Source organism: Piliocolobus tephrosceles, chromosome 2 (assembly GCF_002776525.5).
Source record: "Piliocolobus tephrosceles isolate RC106 chromosome 2, ASM277652v3, whole genome shotgun sequence".
NCBI classification, from domain to species: Eukaryota; Metazoa; Chordata; class Mammalia; order Primates; family Cercopithecidae; genus Piliocolobus; species Piliocolobus tephrosceles.
Window position 1 is genome coordinate 111,249,286 of NC_045435.1, and position 11,834 is coordinate 111,261,119.

General features: G+C 36.6%; 1 protein-coding gene and 1 non-coding gene across 2 annotated transcripts in view; both read right to left on the reverse strand.

The window, feature by feature from the left end:
• The window catches only part of NAALADL2 (N-acetylated alpha-linked acidic dipeptidase like 2), a 978,063-nt gene that overhangs the window by 49,059 nt on the left and 917,170 nt on the right, over nucleotides 1-11,834 (reverse strand). The gene's annotated exons all lie outside the window — the stretch shown is intronic.
• LOC111521435 lies at nucleotides 10,671-10,776 on the reverse strand. Its single transcript, XR_002724949.1, has one exon. It is a non-coding gene; the product is annotated as a small nucleolar RNA U13 (small nucleolar RNA).

An 11,834-nucleotide genomic window follows, 5' to 3' on the forward strand; every position in this document is an offset into this window, starting at 1 on the left:
TCTAGAGGATGAATCTACCTCTAACCCAAATCCTCTCATTTTTCTGGCTTGTCATGGAAAGAATGGAGCTGGATATTGTAAGAAGTATTAATATTAATTAAAGAGGAAGAAAGAGGGAAGGAGAGAGAGAGGGAGGCAGGGAGAGAAGAAGAGAGAGAGAAATGTTAGTCAATAGATACCAAAATAGATATTGAGATCTAGGCCAGTCAATTCAGGAAAGACTCTAAGATGTTCTGGGAAAAATAAATGCCTTCTACTCAGGGAATCTTTTGCCTTCTAGCCAACCATCATCCTGCAGCATCCTGCCCTCAAGACAGTTCATGAGGCAGTGTGGTGTAGCAGAGAGGTTGAGGGGATTTGGAATCTTATAGACCTAGATTCAAGCCCCAATTCTCCCACTAATTATACATCTGGTTAAGACACAAACTCCTCTGAGGCTCAGTGTCTTAATCTCTAAATTGGACTTAATCCTCAGCTCAGCTCATTGAGCTAGAGTAAGTTAAAATATTATAACAAATGCAAGGAACTTAACACAGTATCTGGAGCTTCATGGAGTAGCCTCTAAAGTGAGAAACTTCTTCCCAGAAATCTTATTCCTTCTGAAGACCCTTGATACAGGATCCTAAAACACCTTCCAACAGCATGTCACAAGCTCAAAGTCATTTCATAATGGCTTATCCGCTATCCACTTAAAGCTTCTAAGACTTCTGGGTTAGGCCATTAACTACAGTAATGACTGTATCCACTGAATTTACACATGCTGCTACCTGCCAGAACCTGGGATCAGCACAAACCACATTTTACCTGAGGTAGTCAATAGCTTGATGCACGCTATGGATAAGTTTGTCCTCTCCAAAACTCATGTTGAAAATTAATTATCAGTGTAATGGCACTGGAAGGTGGAGCCTTTGAGAGGTGATTAGGCCTTGGAGGCTCTGCTCTCATAGGTGGGTTTAATGTCTTTAGAAAGTGGCTTTCATGAGTGGGTTCTCTCTCTTTGTTTTCCCCTCTTCTGCCATGTTGGAAACAGTGTTCCCCTCCTCCAAAGGATACAGCCTTCTTACAAGCAGAAACTGGGCCCTTACCAGGCACTAAACCTGCCAGCTCCTTGATCTTGGACTTCCAAACCTCCAAAATGGTGAGAAATAAATTTTTGTTCTTTATAAATTACCCAGTTTTGGGTATTCTGTTATTAGCAGCACAAAATGAACTAAGACAACTAGTTTCAACTTAGCATAAACTCCTGGGCATTTACTTTATTCCCCAACCTCCTGGAAAAATTTAAAACTCTCCCTTCCCTCCTCCTCCCCCTCCCCCCTCCTTTCCCTCCCCTCTCCCTCAGTCCCACTCCCCCTCCCCCATCCACCCCCTCCCCTCTCTCCCCCTCCTCCTCTCCCCCTCTACCCGTCCCCTCCCCTTCCCTTTCTTTCTTGACAGGTCTGGCTCTGTTTCAAAGTCTGGAGTACAGTAGTACAATCACAGCTCCCTGCAGGGTTGATCTCCTGAGCTCAAGAGATCCTTCTACCTCAACCTTCCAAGTATCTACAGCCAAAGGCTTGCACAATCATGTCCGGCTAATTTTTAAGGTTTTCTTTCAGAGATGGAGTCTTACTCTTTTGTCCAGGTTCATCTTGAACTCCTAGCCTCAAGTGATCCTCCTATCTCAGCCTCCTATAGTGGTGGGGTTACAGATATGAGCCACCATGCCCAGCCTATAATTTTCCTGTTCTAAAGAGTGATTTTACTGCTTATTACTATGATCTCTTTGGACTTTCATACTCCAACAAGTTTTAAATTTTAGTTTACTTCAATTTTTCTGTTTTTTTTTTTTGGCTGTATTTTTAAAGATGTACTCAATTTTAATTTAAATTAAAAGTGAAATGTACTGGTCATCCTCTAAAACAACATTTTTGTATCAAACAAATGTAGCCTTTTTCTTTAATAGTATTTCCCAGAACCTATTATCCTGTGGATGAGCTTACCACAGTTTTAAAGGTGCTAACAATTGCCCAATCATAGCTTAGACTTCACTGACTTGTAGTGACAAGAGAAAGTATGATTTGTGTTCCGCATAATACAGTGGTTAAAAGAATAGAAGATTATTTGGGGGGAAAATGTATGTTACCTAATGTCATCTTAAAAATACCTTGTGGTATCACTAAAGAAAAGAAAAGAAATTGCCAATATGATTTCAGCCAGAGTCAACGCGGTCCTTTTTATCATACATTTACTATTCTTCATGCTGCTTTTTTTAGTATGAATCACAATGAATCATCTCAGCTGGTGATTTAAAGATGTTAAACAAACAACTCAGGTAGTGAAAAAATGTGAGACCGATTGCACTATTGATAAATAATCTAACATAGATTTTATAATGCATAGATAAAAAGATATTATTTAAGGGTGAAATATGCCAGAAAACAATGGGTAATTATAGCTAAACTGAATAAAACAGAAATCTTATTGCAAAGATGCCAAAGTGATAGGTTTAGAAGGATTCGACTGGTTACTTTAAAACAAAATAAGCAACATATTTCTGCATTCTAAAGATTATCCAATAATCCAGGCAGCCAATGCAGATGCAAATCTAGCAAGACTTTCAACTCATTGCATGCAGTGGGTTCTCTAAATTGTCTGTCCATTTGTTGCAGAAATATTACCATGGGCTCTTTTGTGACGTATGTTGTCAGTGTGCTATATTTGTGACTACATGATCTGGCTACCGGCTGCTTGGGAAATATGAGCAAAAACATTCCTGAATGAATTAAATTTAGGTGGAGTTTATTCCTATCATTCTCCTGAGGCAGAAAGTTGAAATTGTGTATTTAATATCACATGTGAGTCTAATTGTATATTGGCTACAACAGGAAACTGAAAAAGAAAAAAAGGCTTAAATAAAATTAATCAACATCAAGGCAAGGGTACTTTATGTTCTGTTACAAGCCAAGATTAAAAGTATCTTTACACAAACAAAGAAACCAACAAACATTTTTAAAAGTGTGCCAGTGAGGCAACACTCATAGCATAATGGATTATGGCACTATTCTGTCATGGGCACAGGTTTTATCCTAAAAATACACCTTAGGGAAAAAAAGGTTACAATAGAATAGGCCATTACTATAATGGGAGAATTGGAAAATAAGTTATTCATCAATTTCAATCAATGTAGTGTCACATATAAAATGTAGGTAACTCAGAAGAAAACTTCAAAGGAATTTGGATGAAGTACTCAGATTGGAGAAGGAAATGATGATCACAATGGGAAGCCATGTGAATAACAACAAATTGTGAGACAGAAGATGAACAAAAGGAAAAAAGGAACAACAGGCTTACGATAATAATTAAGGGACATTAGGTGATAATAAATAAGAGTTCAAAGAGAAACGGTGAGAAAGAAAAACTAGTTTTGAAGACATACTCTGACAATGGGGAGACAATCAGACTTAAAGAGCCACATGCCTCAAATACTTTTTTGAACTAAGTGTGGATTACCAAATCAGTATGCCAACTATTTCCATAGCATTTACATTGCATTAGATATTATAAATAATCTAGACATGATCTAAAGTGTGTTAGAGGATGTGCACAGGTCATATGCAAATCCTACACCATTGTTTATGAAGATCTTGAGCATTCATGGATTTTGGCATTTGAGAGAATTCCTGGAACCATCTATATAAAAATGTAATGGGGATTGAGACCAAATGTAGTTTTAGGCACTTGCCCCCAGTAGATGGCTAACCTTTTATTAAATTTCTCTATTTATTTGAGCAAACAAGATAAGATACTTCTCATTGAATTCTTTAGAGTTGAAGTCCTTGTCAAATGAAAAAGCTAAGCTTTAGAAATGCCAGCTCAGGTCAAACTGCTAGAAATCTAACATGATGCAGAATTCCCATGAGAACAAAATCTTTTATTGGAACTGTCTGGATTTTAGTCAGGCTGCCTTGGACTTCTGAGGGAGGGGACAGGATTGAGGACCCAGTGTACTTCACTATCTACTGGACAGTCCGGAGCTGGAATTGATAGTAATTAAATCAAAATTGAAATAGAATCATGCAATCTATACAGTGTATAACTTAATTTTGCTGGTTGGGAAACTCACTTTTTATTTTTCAGAAAGAAAAAACATATGAGATAGATCTCAATCACTTGCAACTGTTAAAAAAAAAAAAAAAAAAAACAAGTAACACTTAAAAATTGAAACTACAAATCTAACAGGACACAGAATGCTTTCCTTAGTGTGATCATCACCTTGAAATACTATCCTTTCTTCAAAAATGAAGTGATTGACGCTAATGAATTATCAGAGTTAATAAAAAAAAGAAAAAAGTCAGACCAAATTCTCATTGTCAGTTATTCAAAGAACAGGAGGAAATGCTGCCAGCAACTATTTTACATTTAGTGAGATAATCAGGAGGTGGCAATAAGCCACAGAGTTCAAAATTATGTTTCCTGCTGAGTCTGGCTTGCACTAAATAAATGCGTACATAGCTAGATCAAATGAAAATGACTTTTACTGTATTTAGTCATATGAAGTCTTTATGATAATGCCATTTGAGAAATCTGATGAAGAAAAATAGCATATATTAAGCAAGAAACATCAGAATTACACAGACATTAATTGTTTTAAAGTGCTGTTTTAGACATTAAGAAGTGGATAAGGTGAGAAACAGCAAATTTAGTAAGATTATTATGCACTTACTCTCTAGTCTGCTCTAAGGTTCAAGGGTAGGGTTGTATTTTATTTGTTTTTGATACCTTCCTCTGCCCCTGCAAACTAGTATCATTGCATTCTAAATGCAGTTTTTGGACATACAGTTAGCAACTGTAGATTGAAAATACTTGTGAAAAAAATGGTTTCTGTACTATCATATGCAGACTGTTTTTCTTGTCATTATTTCCTAAGCAATTCAGTATAACAACTATTTCCATAACATTTACATTGAGTTAGATATTATAAGTAATCTAGAGATGATCTAAAGTGTGTTAGAGGATATGCACAGGTTATATGCAAATACCACACCATTTTATATGACGAACTTGAACATTCATGGGTTTTGGTATTTGAGAACCAATTCTCCATGGATACCAGAGGAAAATTGGATTTATTTTTTGTCACAAGTATTGATACATCTGAAGTATATCAACTATCTTATCCATTACTATTTACACTATATCTCCATATACCACAAATAAATATTCATTCTCCATTATGTGCTTGGCATTGACCAAATATCAAGAGCCAAGGTCACTCAGTCAAAATGAGCTTTCAAGAACCATCCAATAAATCAACCCAAACAAATTATTCACTGGTAAATTATCCTTCTTTCTGGTGGTTGTGAGAATGGTTGAGAATGGTCTGCTGCTACTGTAAACTAGTGTAATAAATAAGCAAGATGGCCGGTTGTCAAGTGGTAAAAATTACACCACTGAAAATGCAATTGGGTTTCAGAGACCTTCGTATTTATACTGTTTGCAGTAAGGAGAAACAGTATTTTATAGTTCAGCCTTGAAGGTCACTTTTTTTTTTCACTATAATTGAGAATTTAAGAGTAATCACTGTGAACTCTCATAAAAATAAGAAAAATATAAACAATTGAAGCTTGTATTAAGCAGTAAAATTCTATGTTTCATTTAACACAGTACAAGAGTTCTGTTTAGCTAATGAACTTATCTAGCATTGTAGCTAAAATTAAAACTGCAATATTTATTTAGGTGTTGATAAGTGGTTTCCATTATTCACACATTAGACTTTTACTGTATTCCATTTTTAGAAGTAAGGTATAACTAAAATAGAACTGATGCCTACAATTTAGCAAATATTTGAATAATCTTTGACCATGATTACTTTAAGTCACGAAAAGTAAAATACAAAAATGTGTAGTTTACAGGTGTAAATTTATATTAATTTTATCGAACACACAGGACATGGTAAAATAATTTTTGGCCTATTTTGTTTGGTTACATTTTGTTTTGCTTTGCTTTGTTTTTTCTAATATGGTCACATCTCAAGTCTGGCCTCATCTTTCTGAGTGAAAGTGACAGGAAGACCCAAGGAATTTCACATCCAAAAAAAACTAAGCACATACAACAACCAACAATCAAAGAAAACATTCTTCATCTTTGGCAGAAGTCTGATATAACTGTAAGAAGCCAAAGTACTCCGGATCATCCATTTGAGAATCTTGGATTTTAGGGACAGATTCATCTAGATATAGTAGTGTCTGGCTTGGATGGAAAGTCTCCATAGAATCGTTGTTGTTCTGTTTTGTTTTTTTCCTCCTGTGATGACATACACTTAGATATAACTATTAAAGAAAGAGTTATTAATTCCCCTGGCCTATTCTGAGAATATTTTCTTCCCCTTCTTGCTTTAATCAAAACCTGGTTCTCCCATAATGATATCACTTGCATTTTAGCTCTCGTAGGCAGCAGTGCTTTTCACCCTGTGCTTTTGAACCACCAACCCTAGAAGAATAATATAAGGTGTTTCTAGATCACCACTCATTCTTTGAAGATATTTATCTCCTGACTCATCATCACTCACTCTTACACAACTCTTAATTCTTTGCAATTTTAATATCCACATAGAGATACTCTCTTTTCTTTAGCCTCTTTTCTTCTAGCAACCACGTACCACACTCTCGTGGTCATACACTGGCCTGGACACTGTCCTTACCAATGTCTGCACTCTATGATCTCATTTTCACAAATCCAACTTGCAGACCACCACCTCCTGCCTTGTCAGCTCACGTGTTGTCAATTCTTCAACCTCATCGTGACATGAAGTCTGTTAGTCCTACATCCTTTTCACTAGCCTTCACTCCCTTCGTAACTTCACTTTATTCCAACCCCAGTTATGACACTTTAGTCCATCATAATGCATTCATTACAGACATCATTTATGTACATCCAGTTTTCTTAATCCTATGCAGTTCATTGTCCTTCTCTCCCTGGTTAAACACAACTCTGCCTGTTCTATGCCTGTGATAGGGTTCAGGACACCCTACCCCAAAATATGGCACCTTGCAATTGAGGAAGCAATAGAAGCAAGACGGTGTCTTTGACCTTCTCCTGGCCCTCTCCCCTGAAGCAGGCCATAAAAGAATTGTCTGGGCCGGGCATGGTGACTCATGCTTGTAATCCCAGTACTTTGGGAGGCCAAGGCAGGTGGATTACCTAAGATCAGGAGTTCAAGGAGAGCCTGGCCAACATGGTAAAACCCTATCTCTACTAAAAATATAAAAATTAGCCAGGTGTGGTGGTGCATGCCTGTAATCCCAGTTACTTGGGAGGCTGAGGCAGGAGAATCACTTGAACTCAGGAGGTGGAGGTTGCAGTGAGCTGAGATTGCACCGCAACACTGCACTACAGCCTGGGCAATGAGAACGAAACTCTGTCTGGAAAAAAAAAAAAAAAAAAAAAGAATTGTCTGACCTTCCTCTGAAGTAAGACAAAACTTTTATTCCAGAGACACCCTCCCTACACCGGGAGAAAAGAAACATACTTGTCCTCAAAGAGATAGAGACACTGAGAATAATCTGAATAGAGATCTTACTAAGTTCCCTCCAACTTATTACAATTAGATCATATCTTTTTTTCTTCTAATCATACTTCTGAACTCTTCATCAAACTTAGCATAAAAGTACACACATTTCCCTCTTTCTTTGGGTCTTTATTTCTGAAGGCTCCTATGCCATGCAAAACTTACATAAATTCGCATGCCTTTCTCTTGTGTGAGAGGAAAATAAATCTCAGGACATTCAAATCACTAAGCCAAAGGGGAAAGCTGAGAACTGTGTCAGGCAAACCTGCCTCCCATTCTATTCCTATATATGTAGCTATAAAGACTGAAAAAAAGCTACATACCTCCCTTACAAGGAAATTCCTTGTGGACAAAGGAGAGACAGAACTTAGTCATCCCTCTGTTCACATGAGACAAATGCATATCTGATTGCTGCCCTTGCCGTACTTTTTCACTAAACCAGACTAAGGCGTAAGTAATTATTCCTGTAAATTGTTTATTGAGTGAAAAGCTAATCAGAAACTAACAAGATTGCAACTTTTTGTGTCTTATCTACCTATGACCTGGAAGTCCCCTCCCTCCTTCAAGTGGTCCTGCCTTTCTGTAACAAACCAATGTACATATATTACATATATAAATTGATGTCTGAGTCTGTGTCATGGGTGCATCATTAATGTTGAAAAATAAACTTTCTAAGTGGACTGAGACCTATCTTAGATATTTTGAGTTCACACTTGTTAATGTGTCTTTTGTTATAGGCATCTCAACCATCAACCTAGTGATAAGTGAGGAAAGAAATCTTTTCCCCCCTACATTTGTATGCCCCTCTGAAGGCTGGAAAAAATCCAAAATTATGCTGAATTATCTAATTTATAATATATATCTCTTCTAGGATCTTAATCCTGCCCCCAAAAACTTATATTTTCATGATTTTTCACTTTCTTACCCTCCTAAAATAACCGGTTATTTTATGCTTTTCTAATCTAAAGGAACTTGCCAAGGAACCCCAACACCAAGGTTACCCATCTGCTGTGTATTCTGCCTCCCTTCACATTTTCATGGATGGACTACTGTGTTCCTGCTTTGGTCGAATGTTATGCGCCCCCCAAATTCATATGTTTAAATCTAACTCCTAAAGTGATGGTATTAGGAGGTGGAATCTTTTAGAATTGATTAGTTCGTGAGGCCAGAACCCTAGAAAATTAAATTAGTACCCTTTTAAAAGAAACACAAGACAGCTCCCTCAACCCTTCTACCATGTTAAGTTAATAGCAAAAAGATGGCCAACTTTGAAGCCAGAAATGAACCCTCACCAAACAGTGAAACTGCTGATGTCTTGATCTTGGATATCTCAGCCTCCAGAATTGTAAGAAATAAATTACTGTTGTTGATAAGCCATCCAATCTATGGTATTTCCTTATAACTGCCTGAATGGACTATGACAGTTCCTAATTAATGCAAAGTCCTCAATCCTTGTGCTTCCCCAACTTAAGAAAACTAGTCCAGTGATTCTCCCTTTACTCTCTTCTGTTAGCAAATTTTACCTCTCCATTAGATCACTGTCAACAAAATAAAAACATGCTACACTTCCTTGACTCCATATTTTTTTTTTACCACCTATATCACTGTTACAGGAAAGGGGTCCCCATCCAGACCCCCAAGAGAGGATTCTTGGATCTTATACAAGAAAAAATTAAGGGCGAGTCCACAGTGCAAATCAAAAGCAAGTTTATTAAGGAAGTAAAGTGGTGAAAGAACAGCTACTCCATAGACAGAGCAGGACGTTTCCTAAAGTAAGAGGAGGAACATGTCTGCTCTAGTTACAATGCTTGTTTATATACAGGATAAAAAAGATCATGGGGGGATGTGCTCTGCTACAAGGGTTTGTGATAAAGGATTAATTTTCTTAATTACTGTATTTTGCAAGAATCAATACTGTTGTCTTTAAAGCAAAATTAGGAATGCCTTTGTTCTCAAGATATCCTGATATTGGAACACTCCCAAGTCTGGGTCTGTTGAGTAAACATTATCAATCTGTTCCTTTAACCATAAACATCAAGAGACTAGGAATGCCTAACTTTCCGGGCATGTGGCCCTAGCAAGTCCCAGCCTCACTCAAGGTGTGGTGGAGTCACTAGCCCTCACTCAAGGTGGAGTCACTCTGGTTCAAATGCCTCTGACACCACCACATATCCCCAATTTATTACATCTCATTTTATTTCAAATGCCTTCTAATCCAGCTTTTGCTTATACTAATCTTCTAAAATGGTTTTGTTAAGATCATCAACGACTTCCACATTGCTAAATCCAGTAGTCAATTTTCTGTTCTCCTTTTCTTTACCCATTACCAGCAGTTGATAGAGTTGATTACTTCCTCTTTGAAATATTTTATCCACTCGGCCTCTGGTTATAAGATTCACTTGTTTTTCTATTATTTTTTGGCCACTCCTCCTTGGTCTCCGTCTATAATTTTACCTTTTATCCCAGTTTCTAAAGGTAGGAGTGCCTCAAAAGTCTTAGAGCTTTTCTGTACTCTACATGCAATCCCCTGGTAATTTCATCTAGGATGAATCCAAAATTTATATTCTCAGGTCAGAGCTCTCCAACATACTCTGGATATAACTGCTATGTTCTGCTATGACATTTATTTTGGGAATGCAAATTTGTATCAAAGTAATTAATATTATGGCATTTTGTGATTGGTATTAGTTTGAGCATAATGCTATTTTCAGATTTGCTTTTATTTATGCTAATTTTCTTCCACTATGAGAATATGTAGGTATGTTTCTTAGGAGCAGGGATTTTAATTTTAGTTACTTATCTAGCTGCTGTTTGCTTTTGTTTTGTTTGTTTGTTTCATAAATATTTGTAAATGAATGAAAAAGTGGATTCAGGAGATGTGAAGTCCATGGGGATTACATGCAAAAATGTTTGTATACATTTAACTTTCTGTAGAGAAGGATAATAATTTTCTTCAGATGTTGAAAGGGTCCTTAATCATCCACACAAACCAGATCAATAATAAAATTCTAGCAATAACCCAATAGGTCATTTTTGGAGCATCAGTATTAGCCCATTTTACTTAAAATGTTTATATAGTGGTTATAATGCTGAAACATTGTGCCCATTTGTAGATTTGTTATGTCAGACAATTGAAATGTGCCAATGTGCTAACAAGGTTTGAAGGAGATAAATCTCATACATTGGCCTGAAAACCAAATCATCACAAATATGAACCACAAAAGGATCATATATATGAATTTTGAATAATAAACCCCATTGTTTAAAAAATGGATTTTAGCATGTATAAAGACAGTGTTGCTAACAATTTTGGTCTCAGAAAAGCAACTTATCATTTATAATTCTATTATATAATGTTAGCATTTCTCAGTATACTCTTTGGGGCTTCTTTTCATGCATAATAGCATAATAGTTATTGCTTTTAGATGAACAGGTATTGTGAAGTTGTTAACCTTCTTTTGTTCTCTGAAAGTTTAAAGTTTTATATGGAATACCAACAGAATTTTCTGAAGTATAAAATATAAAAACTAAAGAAACAGCAAAACAGTTTACAGAAAAAATAAAATTAATGTTTAAAAAATGTTTGCAGAAATGATATTCATTATTCACAAAACTATTTAGAACTTTATTTATACCTTCTTTGTCCTTATTTTGCAAAATGCCATGTTTGGTTGCCCAGAGTGACTGCTACAGGTAGACACATTGACAACAGTAAGGCAAAAGCCTAATGTAGGTAGGAAAGAATGGAAACTATATAGAGACTAACTTAGATATATAAAAAGGAGAGCAATATGAGGCTATTTGTATGGTAACAAATAGCTGTAAGTGGCTCAAATTGTTCATAAGGTCATGGTTTTATGGTCACTATAATAAAATCATAAGAAGTATTGAGGGAGAAAAAAATGGAGTAATCTCTAATCCAAGCAGTAAGAAACAATCCAGGTAAAGAAAAAAAAGGAGGCGTTGGGTGTGGTGGCTCACGCCTGTAATCCCAGCACTTCTGGAAGCCGTGGCAGGCAGATTGTCTGAGCTCAGGAATTCCTGACCAGCCTGGGCAACATGGTGAAACCCCGTCTCTACTGAAATACAAATAATAGCCGGGCATGGTGGCCTGTGCCTGTAGTCCCAGCTAGTTGGGAGGCTAAGGCAGGAGAATTACTTGAACCTGGGAGGCGGAGGTTGCAGTTAGCCGAGATCACACCACTGCACTCCAGCCTGGGCAACAGAGAGTGAGGTTTCATATCAAAAAAAAAAAAAAAAAAAAAAAAAAAAAAAAAAAAAAAAA